At 36.6% G+C, this 20,277-nt stretch overlaps 1 long non-coding RNA gene across 1 annotated transcript in view; it reads left to right on the top strand.

Moving 5' to 3' along the window:
* Positions 1-748: 748 nt before the first annotated feature.
* The window catches only part of LOC122798911, a 50,830-nt gene continuing 31,301 nt past the window's right edge, over positions 749-20,277 (top strand). The window contains exon 1 of the long non-coding RNA XR_006364343.1: positions 749-917. This is a non-coding gene — a long non-coding RNA (uncharacterized LOC122798911). The remainder of the gene's footprint in view (positions 918-20,277) is intronic.

Raw genomic sequence — 20,277 nt, 5'->3', positions numbered from 1 at the left:
TTTCTGCTTATTTATGCCTAAATAAAAAAATAGTAAAAAGTGTTGGAGATTTTTAAACCTTGCTATTAAAACTTTTAAATGCTTTGTTATATGGTTTAAAGATAGTGGTAGATACAGTTAAAATAAGTAACAGATCTCCGATTTTTTTATTTTAAAGTTTCAGCCACGAATATAGCGAACCCATATTTAATATATAGCGAGACAGTAAGTTTAGGCGTATAGTTAATGGATTACTGGAAAAAGTCCGGGCGACCGGACCTTTTTCCATTAGTATAACTCGATTTACAATATGCACGCTGGCCAATCAGAGTGCACGTTTTGGGGGGGTCATGGTATAATATTCAATGTGAAAGATATGGTGGATGCACATTTCCTTAATATTACCTAATCTGAATACATATTTTGACTTTTGTTTTAATTTCATAATCACAAGGAATGCAATTTGCTTTATTTCAGGTGACTGACTTTAATAAAACTCAAAAATGAGGCATAAAACATTTTTCTGTTCTGTTCTGACAATGTGTGCATAAATGAAACTGTTTGTTATTTGAATTTTTACATATTCTTGAGTCAGAGCCAGAGCAATGTAGATACTAATTAAAAATATAGGGTAAAAAATATGGAAAAGTCAATGCCAAACACACTCTCACATTGATTTTAAAATGTCATTCATACTGTATGTACAAATGTGATAGCTGGGCTCTTGTATAGACACAGGCCCTTTATAAGGCTATTAGATCGTGCAGCTTAAGGAAGTTTGTTTTTATTACTTTGTTCTGACATCCTGAATGTGAAAATTGAGCAAATGTATTATTTACACTCATTAACCTGAGTTGTAATTCATATTGTTGCCATTTAGTTAACAGTCCAAAACCATACCAGAGTTTACAGTAAAGCAGAACCATCAACAAACACATGTAAGTACAAAATACTCATAATATTGATTCATGGACTATTTGTTTGCAGTGTTCAGTATTGATTCATGCACTATTTGTTTGCAGTGTTCTATACTGATTCATGGACTATTTGTTTGCAGTGTGCTATACTGATTCATGCACTATTTGTTTGCAGTGTGCTATACTGATTCATGGACTATTTGTTTGCAGTGTTCTATACTGATTCATGGACTATTTGTTTGCAGTGTGCTATACTGATTCATGCACTATTTGTTTGCAGTGTGCTATACTGATTCATGGACTATTTGTTTGCAGTGTTCTATACTGATTCATGGACTATTTGTTTGCAGTGTGCTATACTGATTCATGCACTATTTGTTTGCAGTGTGCTATACTTATTCATGGACTATTTGTTTGCAGTGTTCTATACTGATTTATGGACTATTTGTTTGCAGTGTTCTATACTGATTCATGGACTATTTGTCTGCAGTGTTCAGTATTGATTCATGCACTATTTGTTTGCAGTGTTCTATACTGATTCATGCACTATTTGTTTGCAGTGTTCTATACTGATTCATGGACTATTTGTTTGCAGTGTGCTATACTGATTCATGCACTATTTGTTTGCAGTGTGCTATACTGATTCATGCACTATTTGTCTGCAGTGTTCTGTATTGATTCATGGACTATCTGTTTGCAGTGTTCTATACTGATTCATGCACTATTTGTTTGCAGTGTGCTATACTGATTCATGCACTATTTGTTTGCAGTGTGCTATACTGATTCATGGACTATTTGTTTGCAGTGTGCTATACTGATTCATGGACTATTTGTTTGCAGTGCTATACTGATTCATGGACTGTTTGCTTGCAGTGTTCAGTATTGATTCATGCACTATTTGTTTGCAGTGTTCTATACTGATTCATGCACTATTTGTTTGCAGTGTTCTATACTGATTCATGGACTATTTGTTTGCAGTGTTCTATACTGATTCATGGACTATTTGTTTGCAGTGTTCTATACTGATTCATGGACTATTTGTTTGCAGTGTGCTATACTGATTCATGGACTATTTGTTTGCAGTGTGCTATACTGATTCATGGACTATTTGTTTGCAGTGTTCTATACTGATTCATGGACTATTTGTTTGCAGTGTTCTATACTGATTCATGGACTATTTGTTTGCAGTATGCTATACTGATTCATAGGCTGTTTGCTTGCAGTGTTCTGTACTGATTCATGGACTATTTGTTTGCAGTGTTCTATACTGATTCATGGACTATTTGTTTGCAGTGTGCTATACTGATTCATGGACTATTTGTTTGCAGTGTTCTATACTGATTCATGGACTATTTGTTTGCAGTGTGCTATATTGATTCATGGACTATTTGTTTGCAGTGTGCTATATTGATTCATGGACTATTTATTTCAGTGTTCTGAAGGTTAGGCCTTTTTGCACAAGCAGATAAACATCTTTCATATCTTGAGGGCTGGCTACTAAAATATTGGGCTGACTTTTTGCTGCTAAAATGAATGTCCAATACCACTGACCATATCTCATCACATTCCCAACAATGAGATGCAGCATCCAGTGCTAAGATAAACTAGAACTGTGTTTCTCCTCAGCTGACAACTTTTTCCCAGAATACTTATAACTAGCTGCAGATGCAATAGCATATCCAATCAATGTTCTTATTAATAAATCAATAAAAGACACCTGTGCCCCTTCTTATTTTTCTTTTAGCTGCTACCATTAAGGGTCATCGGAGCAGATCATCTGTTTCCATTTCTTCCTGTCCCCTGCATCTTGCTCTGTCACACTAACCACCTGCATGACCTCTCTTACCACATCCATAAACCTTATCTTAGGCCCTCCTTTTTCCTCTTACCTGGTAGCTCCATCCTTTGAATCTTTCTCCCAATATTCCCAGCATCCCTCCTCAGCAGATGTCCAAACCAATGGAATCTCACCTCTTTGGATTTGTCTTCAAACTGTCCAACCTGAGCTGATCCTTTAATATACTCATTTCTAATCCTGTCCATCCTCATAACGCCCAATACAAATCTAAATATCTTAAACAATGCCACCTTCAGCTCTGACGCCTTTCTTTTCATCAGTGCCACTGTCTCAAACCCATATAAAACAGATGGTCTCACTACCATTTTGCACACCTTTCCTTTCACCCCTTTCCCTTTTACTGGTACCCACCTCTCACAAATCATTCCTGACACTCTTTTCCATCCATTCTGCCCTGCCTGCACTCTCCTCTTCACCTCTCTTCCACACTCAGCATTACACTGAACTGCTGAATTCCAGGTATTTAAACTCATCCACCTTCACCAACTCTACTCCCTGCATCCTCATCATTCCTTTGTCCATCTTCTCATTCACACACACATTCTGTCTTAGTCCTGCTGACCTTCATTCCTCTCCTCTCTAGAGCATATCTCCACATATCCAGGGTCTCCTCAACCTCTTCCCTACTCTCACTATAAATCATAATACCATCCGCAAACATCATAGTCCATAGGGACTCCTGTCTGAGCTCATCTGTCAACCTGTACATCACCATTGCAAATAAGAAAGGGCTCAGAACTGATCCTTGATTTAATCCTACCTCTACCTTGAATGCACCTGTCACTCCTACCACAGACCTCACCACTATTGAATTGCACTCGTACATATCCTGTACCACTCTTACGTACTTCTCTACCTCTCCCAACTTCCTCATTTCCTTATACAATGTCACAAATCTTCTCTAGGCACCCTGTCATATGCTTGTCTCTAAGTCCACAAAGACACAATGCAACTCCTTCTGACTTTCTCTATACTTCTCCATCAACACCCTCAGAGCAAACATCCCATATGTAGTGCTCTTTCCTGGCATGAAACTGTACTGCTGCTCACTAATCATCACATCCCTTCTTAACCTAACTTCCACTACTCTTTCCCATAACTTCATGATATGGCTGATCAGTTTTATCCTTCTGTAATTACTGTGGTTGGGCACATCACCCTTATTCTTAAAAATCTGAACCAATACACTTCTTCTCCACTCCTCAGGAATCCTATCACTTTCGAAGATTTCATTAAACAATCTGGTTAAAAACCCCACTGCCATCTCTCCTATATACCTCTATGCTTCCACAGGTATGTCATCTGGACCAACAGCCTTTCTGTTCTTCATCCTCTTCATAGCTGTCCTTACTTTCTCCTTGCTAATCCACTGCACTTCATGATTCACTACACACACATCATCCAACCTTCTCTCCCTCTCATTCTCTTTATTCACCAGCCCCTCAAAGTACTCTTTCCATCTGCTCGACACACTCTCCTTGATTCTGAGTACATTTCCCTCATTGTCCGTTATTACCCTAATCTGCTGCACATCTTTCCCAGGTTGGTCCCTCAGTCTAGCCAATTGGTACAGGTCCTTTTTTCCCTCCTTATTGTCCAATCCTTCATACAACTCACCATACACCTTATTCTTAGCCTTTTACCACCTCTCACTTTACCATACACCTCACCTCCTTGTACTCCTGTCTAATTTCTATGACAGTCCCTCTTCTTCTTCGCTAAATTCTTCCTTTGTATACTGTCCTGTACTTCCTCGTTCCACCACCAGGACTCCGTGTCCTCCTTCCTCTGTCCAGATGTCACACCAAGCACCTTTCTAGCTGTCTCCCTTACCACCTCTGCTGTGGCTGCCCAGCTATCTGGTAAGTCTTCACTGCCACTTAATGATTGTTTTCACTCTTCCCTAAACTCCACCTTACAGTCATCCTTTCTCAACTTCCACTATTTGATCCTTGGCACTGCCCTCACTCTCCTCCTCTTCTTCTAGATCACCAACGTCATCCTACAGACTACCATCCTGTGCTGCCTAACTATGCTTTCCTCTGTCACCTCTTTGCAATCTCCTTCATAATTGCCCTCCTGCATGGGATATAATCTACCTGTGTGCATCTTCTTCCACTCTTGTACCTCACCCTATGCTCCCTCCTCTTCTTAAAATACATATTCACCACAGCCATGTCCGTCCTTTTCACAAAACCCACTACCATTTGACCTTCTACATTTCTCTCCTTAACACCATATCTACCCATCACCTCCTCATCCCCTCTGTTCCCTTCACCAACATGCCTATTGAAATCTGCTTCAGACACCACTTTCTCACCCTGGGGTACACTCTTCACCACTTCGTCCACCTTGCTCCAAAGTTTTCTTTCTCATAAATCACACACCCATCTTACGGATCAAAAGCACTAACAACATTCATTATCATACCATCGATTTGCAGCTTCATAGACATCACTCTATCTGACATTGTTTTCACCTCCAAAACACTCTTGATATACTGTTCCTTCAGGATAACCCCTACTCCATTTCTCCTCCCATCCACACTATAGTAGACAATGTGAACCCACCTCCAATACACCTGGCCTTACTCCCATTCCATTTGGTCTCTTGCACTCACAATATGTCAACCTTCCTTCTCTCCATCATATCAGGTAGCTCTCTTCCTTTACAAGTCATACTGCCAACATTCAAAATTCCTACCCTCACATCTATATTCCTAACTTTCCTCCTCTCCTCCTGCCTCCAGGCATGCCTTCTCCCTCTTCTTCTCCTTTGACCAACAGCAGCCCAATTTCCACCAGCATCCTGTTAGCTAACAGTATTGGAGGCAGTCATTGTTAACCCAAATCTGGACTGATCCAGTATGGAAATCATTATTGTTGTCCACATATTTGATCTGGCAAAACATTTGTACCAGATGCCCATCTTGATGTAACTCTCCCCATATATCCAGGCTTGGGGCCATCAAGAAGAAATACATTGGCTTGTGCATCCCCCAGTGGCTGGGTTAGAATCCCTTGTCCCTAATTTGTGAAAAATTGCACATATTATCTCCTTACATAAAGGAGGCAATTCCACTGACATTACAAATTTCTATCCTATAGCCATCCTGTCTCCCCTCTGAAATCCTTGAAAGATGTATGCATTAACAATGTCTCCATCATCTCTTAAAAAATAAGCTACTCACTAATGCACAACATGGATTGTGACCAGACCACAGCATCTCCACTGTATTACCATCATGTACAGACTCTATCAATAAAGTTGGCAACTCTAATAAACATGTATATGCAGTATTTCTTGATCTATCAATAGCCTTTGATATGCTCCTCAATCAACTATTCAACCCTGTGTCTATCATCTCCATTTATCCAATGGTTACCTGGCTACCTTGATAACAGGCAAAAAGCTATAAAATGGCAAGGATTCATCTCTGCAGACCTTCCCACTTCCATATGAGTCCCATAAGGGTTCATCCCTGGCTCAGTGTTATTCAATATTTTTCTAAATAACCTACATTCTTCTTCTTGTGAATGTACCTTGATTCAATGTACAGATGATGCTACCATTATCCCCTCTTCAAACATCATAACTCACATCCAAGAAATCATTCAACAAGCTGTCATCTCCATTGAAATCTGGCTTACAAGAACACAGCTCATACTCATCCCAAAAAGGCCAAACTCCTCCACTTTGTCTCCAAAAGTTACATCCCTAACAAAAGCATCTTTCAAAATACTTTGGGCAAATGACACTGAAATTGAATTAGTCCACCATACCAAACTATTAGGAGTCATAACAGATGATCATTTTAAATGTCATGTTCACATTCAAAACAACATCAAGAAAACACATCAAAAACTAGGCATGCTATACAAAAACAAACATTTTCTGAGCACACCCACACAAATTACTCTAGCTAAAACTTACCTTCTGCCCTCCCTACTCTATGGAACACTAGATCTAACCAATCTACAATCCTCCATAAAATAAACTTGAAAGCTGCTACAATAAAATAGCCATGTTTGCCATTAATTCATCCTCCTTTACCCACCACTGTAAAGGTCTGAATACCCTTAGCTGGCTGGAACTCTCCCTCCACCTCTCCTTTTCGATATGCTCTACAATTTTCCAAAAACCCATTATCTGCCCCTCCCCTTTAAAAAAGAAAAATCCAAACTTCTGATTACCTTCCCAAAATATGCCACCTCCCTAGGGGTTTTCAAATAATTTATTCTTTTTTTAATTTTATTAAGTCAATGAGCTCCAATACCTTTAATTTTAATATTGTTGATGTCAAATCCTTCATGTGTTTCTGTGTTAAGAGTATTTTTTACATATTTTACTTTAAAAATTTCGAATTCAAATTTCTTTGTCTTTTTGAATTTTAACAAAAACTTTAAAGATGTTAATTCAAAAAGATATTTTAGGGTTTCAAAAAATTGATTCTCATTCATGCAAAACCTTAGACAAATGTTTTGTCTATTGATTTTTATACTCCAAATTCTGCCTTTTTAAAATCCTTTTAATTTTAACGAAATCCAAATGCTAACCTGCACTTTTTTCACCTAACACTACAAAAATTCATCTCACCCCCTCTATTTCAAATATTATTTAAGAATTCTTAAAAGAGGCAAATTTGATTTTTGTTTCCTGATAAAAATCCCAATTGCTGTTTTAAAAGTAATCTGGGAATATTAATCTTTGATGTCAGGTCTAGGAATTTGTGTTTTCATTTTTTCTTCAAATTTGTTTTTAAAATTTCCTTGATTAACTCCTTAACTTATTGTCTTTTTCGCCTTTTATTTTATTATATATATACCTTTATTTGTTATTTTCATTTAATTTAGAAATTTGTAAATTATTTTCTGTAACTGTCTGTTTTTCCCTTTGGTCAAACACCATTTTAATTCCTTCAAGTAAGAAACCCTTTTTTAAAAGGATTTAATTGCTGTGGCTCAGTAATACTGGAAGTTTTCAAATTACAATAAACCCTCGCTTCATTCGGGTTTTTTGTTTTTGTTTTTGGGTGTTTTGTTTTGTTGTATCCTGTTTTTTTAATAAATCTCAAGATATTGTGTCAGTTTCTTGGACAGGGCTAGATGTTTTGATTTCTCTGTCCTCGGGTTAAACTTTTCCCCTTCTTTTGGGTCTGTGGGTTGTTTCTAAAAAGCCCAATATTTTCTTGTTTTTTTAAATGCCTTTACTTTTTACTTATTCATACACCCCCTTGTCCGTCCAAATTACCTATACCCAAATGACCATTTGACAACATTACATAAATAAAATCTCCCTCAAAGCCTTTAAATTAGTAATACTCCTACCTCTCCCCCTTTTTCCCCCCCTTTTAATTTCTAGGACTTTAAACTTGGACTCTCTTCCCAAATTTGTCTGTTACTCCCGTTTTCCCCTTTCAAATAACCAACTACCTTCTAAGCCTACCCATCTTATCTCCCATCTACTTCATTCTTCAGACCCCCCCCTTTCTTTTCCCTTTCTTAACTCCAAAATGCCTCCCTGTTTTATTCTCCTTCCTTCCTCCCTCTTCCATAATTAACCTTCCTCAACAACAACACCCCATGCAATAACCTTCCCCTTAAATAAAAATTTGCCCCGCTCCTTTTCCTTAACTTACAAAAATTAAATTATTTTCCATTATTTATCTCCCCCTTTTAAAATTTTTCCTACTTACAAAATTAAAGGAAAATCTTTTAAAATTCTGTACTTAATACACACTCAACATACCTCATTTTACCCCTTTCCCCATTTAGGGGGGAATTTAAACCAATTTTTTCCTACTCCAACTTTAAATGCGGTTTTAAATTCTTTTTGAAAACACAAATGCATTCAAAAAAACTAATGAAACTCCCATCTTTGTTGAAAATGATGCAGATGGCCATTGAGGCTTAATATTAGTTGTGGGTTTAAAAAATACAATTTGTCTAGTTGGAAAAACCCAAAAGCATTTGTAGAAAAAAAATTTAATAATTAATCCCTTACCAAAGAAAAACAATTATCCATTCAAATCCATAAAAGAAACAAATTTGATAAAATTTAAAATAATGTTTGATAAAAAAGCAAAAAATACCATTTAAAAAAGGGGTAATGGGAAGGCCCCCAACATTCGGGTTGTAGGACAAGCACTAAATTTTACGTATTTTTTAATAGTGCTTACAGTAACCCTATAATTTAAAGTGGTAACATTTCTATATCAAAATTAAAAATTAATTTCCTGAAATTTAATCAATACTTTGTTAGGAAAAAATTTCCCTATTCAAACCTAAACCTTAAAATAAACAATGATTTCTACCTGTTTTTGTTTCAGCCTATTTTAAAAATCCAAAATCATTCTGACTGCAACCACATTTTATTTCCATATTTTGAATTACAAAAGAGTTGATCCCTAATTATGTTTTAAATTATAAAATTTTTAATCTTTTAAAACTTTTTTTGAAAGGATTTCTGGGCTGCTACACGGGGAATATTCCATTACCATTTTTAATTATTTAGGAAAATTCCCCTTCCATTTACATCATAGAAATCATCCTTAATGTCCATCTGGTTTATTTTGCTTTCCCAAACATTTATAACCCCTAACCAACTTTCCACTATTCAATAATAACTCATAAAAAGGAAATTTCAAATTTTTTCAATTAACTAACTTTTAAACCACCAATTTCCTTAAACCCTATTTGTGTTTAAAAAGGAAATTCATTAGAAGGATCGTTTTTTAGAAAACATTAAAAATTAACTTTTAATTAAAATAAATTTAAATAAAATAATCCCCTAAATGTTTAAGAACATTCTTACTGCACTAGCTAATATAGCAAAAAATTAATGCTCTGATTTAGGCTATACACCAGCTATCAGGAAACAACTTTAAATAATTGAAGTCTAACAATAAGGAGAAAAGAATTTGCCACCAACACCCCTGCCTCTCCATCACTTGGTTTTTAAACCCTTAACGGGCCTAAAGGTAAAGTTTTGATTAACTAAAAAAAGGTAAATAATTACATAATGACCCTTGTGCATTATTATTTACTTTTTTGTTTTTAAATTTTTTTAATTCATTATATTCAAATGTAGTTAATACCTTTTAGCTAGTAATGCAATGGAAATCTATTTGCCTTTTATGAAAAATGAAATTTATAATCTACTAAAAGGAAAAATCAAGCCAAGAAACGATCTTGGAATACAATCCCCGTGCATTTAAAATTAAATGGGCCCTAAAGTTGTTCTTTCACCCTTTGTCCCAATGTGACCCAATGTCAAGAGGGACACAAGACCTATATACATCCAAATTGCTTACTTCTAAGGGCCGGGAACATCATCGGGAAACTTTAAACAAAACTTTGGAACTCTCCAAACCTACCACATGGTTAAAAGCAGAATGTCAATGATTTTCTTAATATTTAAACCATAAAGGGGGTATTTACCTTTATAATCAAAACAAGGTTTAACCCATCCCATTGGATTAAGAAAGTTCTAAACTATTTAAATCCTTGTAAAATATTTTCCAATGGTTGAAACCATTTTAAAGACATCCACTTTGGACTCCATGAAACAAGAAAGTCCGGGGTTTTTTTGGGGATTACCCAAGTGGGGCAAAACCAAAGCTTCAAAAAATTTTAAAGTGATCAACTGAGCCTATCCGGGAAAAAAGGGATGTGGAACTAAAAAGGGTTAACAGCAGAATTGTAAAAGCCTGGAAAAATGAAAGATTCCCTAAAAATCTGTTTAAACCCATAAGGGTAGCACAATCAATGGTGTAAAAAGGGCCCGGGTTGGAATTTATTTCTTTTGATAACTCGGGGTTCGGGAAAATCCTTTAGTGGTTTCTACAAAGTTTATAAAAAGGCATTGTCCTTTTTCCCTATAACCTTTATAGGTCACCCCTTGTATGAACTCAAAATTACAAAACTAAGAAAAAATCCTCAAAATTACTTTAACAATATCAGCCTTAAAACCTACTTTATCCTGATATTGTAAAAAACATTCAAACAGACTTTGGAATCTCATTTGTCCATCCTTTTTTTGGGACCAAACCTGTCACCACATAAAAGAACTCGATTCCTGCCAAACTTCCCATTTGGAACTAACAACATTCAAAAGTTCCTTTTCACTTTTAAAAACCTATTAGGAAAGGAATACAGGGTCCTCTTGGCTTTACAGGGGGGAAAAAATTTTTTTGGGTAAACCAGGTTTTTTCAGGTATATGGTGGTAATGTTTAATTCTTGAATATGATGCTTGGCATTTGAACCTTATGCTTATTTTGTTTCTTTTCCTTTTTCGGGTTGTTTAAGTTTACAATTTTTCCATGTCCTCTAAGGTTTTGAGTGAACATTTTTTTTACAATATTAAAGTTGTAGAGGTGTGATGTCCACCAGCAATTTCAGGTTAGCTAGGATGACCAAAAATCAATTTTGATAATTTTAAAAAATCCCGAAAATTAATTTTGGGGCTGTATTATCAAATATTAATAAATTCCATTTATCCTGTTTATTACAATAAAATGATAAAAAATTAAAATAAGAAAATTTTAAATAGAATTAAAGAGGGGAAGTTGGAGGAAATAAAATTGGAGAAAAATTTATTTGATTTTTTTGTAATATAAATGGTGGCCAAAGTTTTATTTTTAAAAAATTTTTTTTTAGTTTAAAATTTTGGGGAAATATTTTTTAATTAGAAAATTCAATTGAGAAACCTAAAAATTTACAAATTTAAATTTATTTAAAGTTGGTGTGATTAAAAACGAAGGTATCTTCCTTTACTACCTTAAAAGTGGGGGAAATTTAAGTTTAAGTTTAATCTTCTGAGGAAGGAATTTTTGATGGTAAATTTCTTTTCTGGAGAAACCAGTGGACTTTTTTTTGGAAAACATGTATTTTTTAAATGAATTTATTTGGGTGGACATTTGATACCATTTGAAACTTTCCTTTCCTATGAAGCCCATAGAAAAAAACTGAAAAAGTTAACATTTTTAATTTCATTAAAATATAAATAAAAATCCCTGAATTATCTCAATCATAAGATATTGTTAAATTCCTATCTGATTCTTGTTAATTGTTTTTTTATTCTTTTTTGGTTTATTTGATTTAAATTTATTTATTTTAAACAAAAAACAAAAAAAAAAAAATTAAATATTTCAGTTTAAAAATGTCGGTTTGTTGGGAAAATTCTGTCATTTATGTAAAATGCACCTCCTTTGAACAGAACCAAACCAATAACTTTAAAAAACCCCTGGTAAACCAAAATTAGCCCCCGAAACGGTACTACTTATCAACCCTCCTGGCATCATACATCTTAAAATTTCTTTGAAAAATCTTTAAACAGACAAATAGGAGACCTTAAAATCCTTAGAAGGGGAAACCCAATAAATTTGTCAGATTTCGGGGGGGTTTTATGTTTCAAGTTTTTCCTGAATTGGAAAACCCTAATATAAAAATTGGAAAAAAATAATTTAAATAAATACAATTTAAATATTCCACCATTTGTAAATCTTGCCCCAAAACCTATACCAAGACATGTAAATCAATGGGGGTCACTACAAAAAGTAGTGACACTCCCAAGGCTACAAGATTTAAAAAATAATTACTTCTGATGATGGCAAATTCCATAACAACTCAAATATGGGCAAGCCCTCCCACTCAAACTACACACGGTGAAAGTTCTGACATCCTAATCATATATATTTATATAATTATGGCTGTAACTCAAAAGGTAGAATACACATTTGGCAGAAATGCTTCTGTGGGTATAAAAAAGAGAAAATGCACAAATGAGTGAATGTTCATTTGTGTGAATCACACTTGCTTGAATCTGGTGTTGCATAATGTAGGTAACCAGGAATGTGCAGAAAAAGTAACGTTTGTCAAGATCTATACGACTGTGTTAAAGTATTTGTTGTGAACATGCAATTGTCTGTGTGTTAGGGTTAGAGTAAGGGTTAGGTAAGGAGATACATTCAGTGTTGTGCATATTTTGTGTTGTGTATGCATTGTGTCCTTGTGTCTTGTATAGTGCTACTGTTAGGGAAAGGGCATTTAGTAATGTAACATGTAGGGTTAGAGGCAAGGGTAGAATTAGCATTGGGGTTATTATGGATATGGTTAAAGGTGGTTGTGGGGTGACATGCCCCTACCCATACTACTTATGTGTGCTAATCCTAACAGGATGGTTCCCTCTACAGGTCAAGCTAGGTACTACAATAGCTACTTTTGCAACAAGTTTTGATGACTGAGTGGGTAAACATAAATTTACTTAAATGCAAACAGCATTGCAACTGCAACTGAGACTTAACATACTTTTTACAACTGTCTGTGTTGTTAATACCTTGCAAATATTTTTCAAAGTAATATATGGTTTCTGATGGAGTAGGAGAGGGTTTTCCAGGACATAGGTCATAAATGTTAAAGACTACAAAACAGCACTCTAAAAAGCTGTGCAATACCAGATAACTTTCTTCAGAGTGAAATCAGTGTGGCTAACAAAAGCCAGTAAATGCACTTAGCAGACCCCAAGCTATTTTAATTGCCTTAATATCTTTACAGTCCACTTGCTGATGATTTCCTTTCAGAATGGTTGATGGCAGGCACTTGTGATGGCTCTGTAAATTATAATATATCGCTTCACTCTTAAATGATATGCCACTGGCGGGAAGGACCATTACATTTGGCAGGTTCTCACAGCCCTGTTTCTAGAGTCTAATGGTCCTGTGTAAGTTAATAGATCTGCATGTACCTACCTCAGAATACTTATTTTAAAACACCTTTAATGAATTATCACTTGTGATGCAGGCAAATTTATACGAAAGTAATCAAACCATATTGCGTTCACATTTACAAGCAGTGTACATCACATATATTGTTCTATACCATACATTCAAAGCAGCATTGCATAAATTGTTCAATTCCTGCCTTCTGTTAAACCTCATTCCTCTACGAAAACATTTTTCTCTGCAATCTACTCCTACCCTTTTCTAAAGATACCACTTCCTGTTTTTATCTCTGTTACAATATTCACTTCTTCAAGTATAGTTGGTTTGCACTTTTTATTTCCATTTTGTAAATTGTTTTTTGGCAGCTACCAGAATTAAACTTAACAAGACCTTATTATGTTTAGGCAATTCAGATTATGTATCCCAATGCAAAAGACAAATTCCTTACTTACATTCATTTGCTCACCCAGTATTCCTGACAGAGTACTCTGTAGGTAATTTTTAAAGTCTGCCAACTCATGGCACTCCAAGAACATTTCCTCCCATGTACCCCTTTCTTCTCCATTACACCTCTATTTTCCAGCTACTTGAGGAAAAATTCTTTGGAATCTTTTTGTGGTATAAAAGTACCTATGCAAACACTTCCAGGCAAAACTACTACAACTTCTAGATTTTGTTGCATATTGGCAGACATACGTATGTTCTCCCACTATTTCTTTGTGAAATGCTTATATGCCCTACTAATTATACCTTTTAAAACAGTAACTTCTATTCTAGATTAAATTAAAAACTCAGCCAGTCCAGGTCTTTCATTTAAGATTATCCTGACCATTTCTCTTTATCTGATGTCAGTCCCTGGCAGGTAATGCAATCATTAACATGCAGTCCAAAAATCTTTTTGGCCCTTTCACATTCTATTACCTTCCATCTCTAATTATTTGTTCCCAATACCTTGGTTCCTTTGGCAGCTACCTTCGGTAAATTTCAGCTCCCTCTTGCCTATTCTCTGTATCTCTAATCACAGTCATCCCTGTCAGCAGAGTCTCCTTTCTACATTCCCATGTTGACTTAATGTATATTATACTTTCTGCTACTTTATGAATATAATATTCTGCATGACTGTTATTCTCCTTAAGGATCAGCATTCAAAATTCCACTCATTCCTTATTTCCAGAATTACTTCACGTCTTCATTATCATCCCTTCCTGCTTTGAAATGTAGCTTTCTGCTTGTGTGATATATAAGAGCCTTAACTATGTCACTTTAAAATATCTCTTCAAATCAGGTAATCTTAAATCTCCTTGTTCTATTGGAAGGATTAACTTATCCCGCATGACTTTGCCCTCTTCCCCTCCCAGATAAAATCCTTCGACTCTTTATTAATTACTATCTAAAATGTCTCCTCTGGGTGATAAAAATATGCCAGGCTTCTGTATAAAACTAAAGAGACTCAAGACATTTTTACTGCTTGTATCTTACTATCCATATTCATAGGCAAGAGGTTCCAATTTCTCTGTTTTTGTATTATCTTCCCACATATTCTTAACTCCCATAACAGAATCCTGTTTAAGCCCTATTCTTAAATATTTCATTTTATCATGTCCCCATAAATATGGATATTGCTGAATCAATTCATGTGTGGGTACATAGTTTATATCTGTAGACTTTGTTTTATCTTCATTAAATTTATAGCCTTAAAAATCCCTGAACTGCTCAGAAGGTTCTACAACACTGGTTCTATTAGGCACACAATAATATCATCAGCAAACTACATTAATTCTATATCCTGAAAAATCCGGTAGTATTTCATAATCTTCTATACAACACCAAGATGCCCTTTACTGATTCCATAAGGTGCAGAATAATATCATCTGTAAATATAGCTAACTTTTCTTAAGCACCTTACGAAATATATCCTTGAATTTCTGAGTCTCCTATTGTCTTTGCCAATAATTGTAAATATTACATAAATAACAAAGGGGAAAGAGATCACCTCTGCCTGATTTCTCCATTCCAATGCAACTTATCAGACAGGAACCATCCCACCTTGATTTTTCCTCCGATCCCTCATATATCCTTCTAATTAACCCTGTCATTGTATAATGAAATGCAATTACTTCCATTGCCTACTTGTAAAATTCTAACCTACCAACAACAGCAGTATTTTCTTACATCATGCTTCCCTCTGGATCATCATTGTTCTTTTTATGTAGTCAGATATTTGCCTCCTCACTACAGAACCAGATTGATCCCTATTTATTAATTGTGTCATCACCTTTGCTTTCTTTAAGCCATTATAGACGTAACCACTTTATAGTCATGTTTTATAATTAAAATGGGTCTACATGAAGATGGATCTGATGGTTTTTAACATCTTTAGGTATTACAGCACTTCAGCTTTTTTCCAGGATGTTGGTACCTTCCTCCATTTAAAATACTAATAAACAAAACCTTCCAGATCTCTATAACTTTCAACCCTCCTAGCTTCTAAACTCGAATGCTATCTATTCCTGGAGACTTTTCTGAAGATTGGTTATACATCTCCATTTTTATCTCATCTCCACATGTCTTAAGTGTTAATTGTTGAGCACCATCTACCTATAACCTTGGCATATTTAAGTCTTCCATAAATATTTCCATTTGTGCTTTTTCTTGACTTCCCCACTTCCCTGCTGAATAGAAATTTTCATAAATTTTCCAAAATATCTTTAATAGTTGAACAGCATCTCTGTTATTTTTTTAATCTGTTATTTATTTAGTTATTTATTTTCTTACGGGGTCCCTAGGTTTGGTAATTGTGCCAAAAGCGTTTGTGTTCTGGAGTTATTACCACAAAAATATAAATAAATAAACACTTGTTTAACAGCAGTCTTTCTAAGCTCACACAGATTATCCAGGTATGCCCTTATTTTCTCTTTAGCACCCTGCAAAAGTGTCTCTTCTTGTTCTGTGAGATTCTTCTTATTCTGTAATACTTTAACCTTTGTCAGTTGTTGTAAATAATTCTTACTTCTTAACCAGATCTCTTTTTCTTTTATTTCTACCCTATTTTTTAAGCTACAGTTTCATTTGATTCCATTCGCTACCCATTCTTTAAATTCCTCTTTTTAACTTGTAGGTAGTGAAGCACCAGTGTCTTAGCTTTACTTCATTACCCTGCATTTTTATCTTAATAATTATTGCTGCATGATCTGAAATATTTGTTGGATGTTTGTCAAAGTTCTCAATTAAATGCATATGTTCCTGTGAAATATAATTTATGTCTAGACTAGCCCAGTTATTGTACCTTGGTGAATAATATATAAATTCTCTCTGAGTTCCAACTACCAAATTCACATTATTCATACAAAATATTTTTATAAATGTATATGGAAAGCTACCCTGTTATGTTAGACTTTCCATTCTAGCCCCCAGACACATCCTTGTTTTTGCAAATCAAAGTCCACTCCCCACCTATCAGTAATATTCCCAGGTAAAAGCTAATTATTTTCCCATTTTAAGCTCCATAATAGCAGTTTTAGGTGGAATAGGTGAAATAAAAATACATGCTATCCCTTGTTACTAGCCTCTTACTTACACAAATTTGCCATTATTATCTTTTCCTTCTTCTATAACTATTGGGGCTCCTGTAGCAATTATTAAAGTGATCCTAGTTTCCTTTGTTCCTGATTTTCTGCTGAATATCCATCCTGAAATCCTTTCTTTATCAAATTCACCTGATCAGTTCTTTCCAAATGAGTCTGCAGTAGTATTGCCATTTGCACTCTACTTTTCTTAATACGATTTAACACTTGTTCATTTTTGTCTATACCTGTGAAACCATTTACATTCCCAAATAATATAGAAAGTGTCACCATTATGGTAAGAAGTAATTATTCCCACATATTATATATGGCATTTTTTATAAAAGTCTTTTTTCAGCTTTTGTGATGCATGTATTCAGTAATGTTTGGGAGGTTAATCCTTTATAATTTTTTTCTATCGTCAGCATTGAAATCTTTTTCTCATTCTGAAGACATTTTATTTTAACAAAAACCATCAAACAGAAAAGCAAACACCTCCCAGAAGACTCCCATAACATAGTGGGCTGGATTTATGAAGGCTTGCACGGAGTCTAAGAGTAGTGTAAGATGGCAGACAGCCAATATGTCTGCTGAGCGATCCAGCAATAGCCAGCAGGGGCGTGCATGAGAGCTTCTAAAGCTACTCTTGCACGGACAGTGTTATGGTATGCAAATTACCTCATTTGCTGATGAAAACTATGCAAATGAGGTAAATTTGCAATCCAGGAAACACTAACCTGTCTGTGGAAGAGTAGTGTTATTTGCAGAAATGTACTCCGTTGGTAACGGAGTACCGTTCTGCAAATAGCTGAATGGAGCTATGACAGCTCCAAATAAAGGATGTATCTAGTTGAGGAAGCATGCCATTGGCCAAATATAAGGCCATTGGCATTTGCAAATGTTGTAAATCCTTAAAATCCAGGGTTTTTTTTTTTTCCCGGATCGCTGATGTTTAAGCGTAGTGCAGCACCACACAAACATGCTGCGCTTTAAATAAAATTAAAACAATTGAAAAATAGCCAAAAATGGGCATTTTCATTAAAAAGCTTGTTCTGCCATGCAGGTGAATGGCAGGCTGAAAACAACATGGCCACTAAGTAGTGGTTGCTAAGGGGGGGAAGCTCAGTGTGAGAGATGTAACCAAGCATTAGTAGGCAATCCTATGCAAATGAGGATAAGGATAGTGAATCCCAATTTTCCCCGGCATGTGAGCCATGTCCCTAGAGTGTAAGTGTAGGAGTAGGGGAGTAGTAGAGTAGAAGATAGGTGACATCATGAGGGGGTATGTCTGAAAGACTGTAAGCTTATTGGAGCACAGTGGCTTGTGTTTGCCCTGAGTTGCTTAGGATTGCAAGAGGTGTGTCTACAGTTGTCCTAGCTGAAAACAAGAAACCAAAGGCGTATGCCGTGGATATATCTGAAATTTCTTACAAACAGGCACACAGCATGTGCATGCATGTGCTTGTGTGCGGGTGTGTGTGCTTGTCTGCGTGCGTGTGTGCTTGTTTGTGTGGCGCTACCCCTTGTGGAAACAGAAAGGGAAAAGGAAGGAAAAGAAGAAGTAGGAAGTTAACCCAAGGAGAACTAGCAGAGCTGCCAGGTGAAATATATCAGAATCAACCAATTACACAGGCAGTTGACTAGCCCAGCCCAGCCCAGCACTTTAAACTCTATAAACAGCAGTCTACCCTTTTTCCCAAGAACTCTGTAACACTGCAGTATACAAAGAGTGAAAACTTAAAAAGCTTAATTCAGACAAAATGTTAGGGGCTGCTATTGCTATCATAAACCAACATGTGCAAGATGCTGAGTGTGGTGATGTTGTGAATGCTGCTGAGCAACCCACAGTGAGGAGATGGAGAAGAGTGTACAGACCTTGGGTAACCTACCAGGGGCTACATGAGCTGGAGATAGTGGAACGCTATAGAGTGGACAGAGACCTCCTGCAGAAAATTCTTGAGCTGTGCCAGCCACGCCTCACACACAGAACCAACAGAGGGGAACCCATCCCGGTGGATACCAAGGTATGTGTTGGCCTATGAATACTAGCTACAGGTAGCTTCCAGAGGCCAACTGGTGATATGATGGGGGTTTTACAGGCATCAGCATCCAGGGTACTGCACCAGTTCCTGGATGCCATGTCAGCACATGTCGATGAGCACATATATTTCCCCAATTCCAGTGAGGCATTGGCCAGCAATATGCATCTTTTCCACCAAATAGCAGAATACCCTGAGGTAGTGGGTGCAATAGACTGCACGCACATACACATCAAAGCACCACCCGGTGAGCGGGGTAGGGTCTACATTAACCACAAGGGCTTCCCCTCCATCAACTGCCAGGTCATGTGTGATGCCCAGGGCATAATAATGAATGTGTGTGCTGGCTGCCCTGGAAGCTATCACGATTCCCACATCTGGCATCTGATGCAGCTGTACCAGAGATTTGCCAATGGGGACATCCCTGATGGTCACCAAGTGGGGGATGCTGGATACGCACTGGAGCCATGGCTGATGACACCCATCAGAAATGCACACACACCCGAACAAGAACTCAATAATGAGGCACACGCACAAACAAGAAACATTAATGAGTGTATGTTTGGGATGCTCAAGTCATGGTTCTGGTGCCTAGACACATCTGGTGGAGCCTTGCAGTACTCCCCAACTACAAGTACCCAAATTGTCATGGTATGCGCCATGCTACACAATATGATCCTGTGAAAACAGCTGCAGCAGGAACAGCATGGGGCAGGGCCAAACAGCCCCCCACCATTGCCAAGGCCTGCACAGGTAGCGTGACTCGGAGGAGGAACAACCTGAGCCTGTCCCAGTAGGCAGAAGGAGGAATGCCCAGCATGCCTTGGCCTTGGCAAAGAGGCAACACATAGCACATACACTGACTTAGTAGGAACCCTGGAAATGACACCTCTCTCTGACTCGCACATACAATAAAAGGGATGCCTAACTTGACACTACCTGTTTTCAAACATGTATACGGAGTGTACTATGTGCATCCGACATAGGCAGCCCTGCAGCAAAACCTGAGGCATGATTGCCCTATTTTAAGCAATATAAAGCAGTGCTAAGCATATTTTACCACTATTTAGCATATTTAAGCACAATTGTGTGGAGCTGCGCACCGCGCAAACTAGCGCAACATCGGGCAACATTGAGCAATTTTGGGCAATGTTGAGCAACATTGGGCAATGTTGGGCAATGTTGGACAATGTTGGGCAA

Source organism: Protopterus annectens, chromosome 3.part1 (assembly GCF_019279795.1).
Source record: "Protopterus annectens isolate FY-2018-M chromosome 3.part1, PAN1.0, whole genome shotgun sequence".
NCBI classification, from domain to species: domain Eukaryota; kingdom Metazoa; phylum Chordata; order Ceratodontiformes; family Protopteridae; genus Protopterus; species Protopterus annectens.
This window is presented reverse-complemented; position numbering and strand designations above follow the sequence as displayed.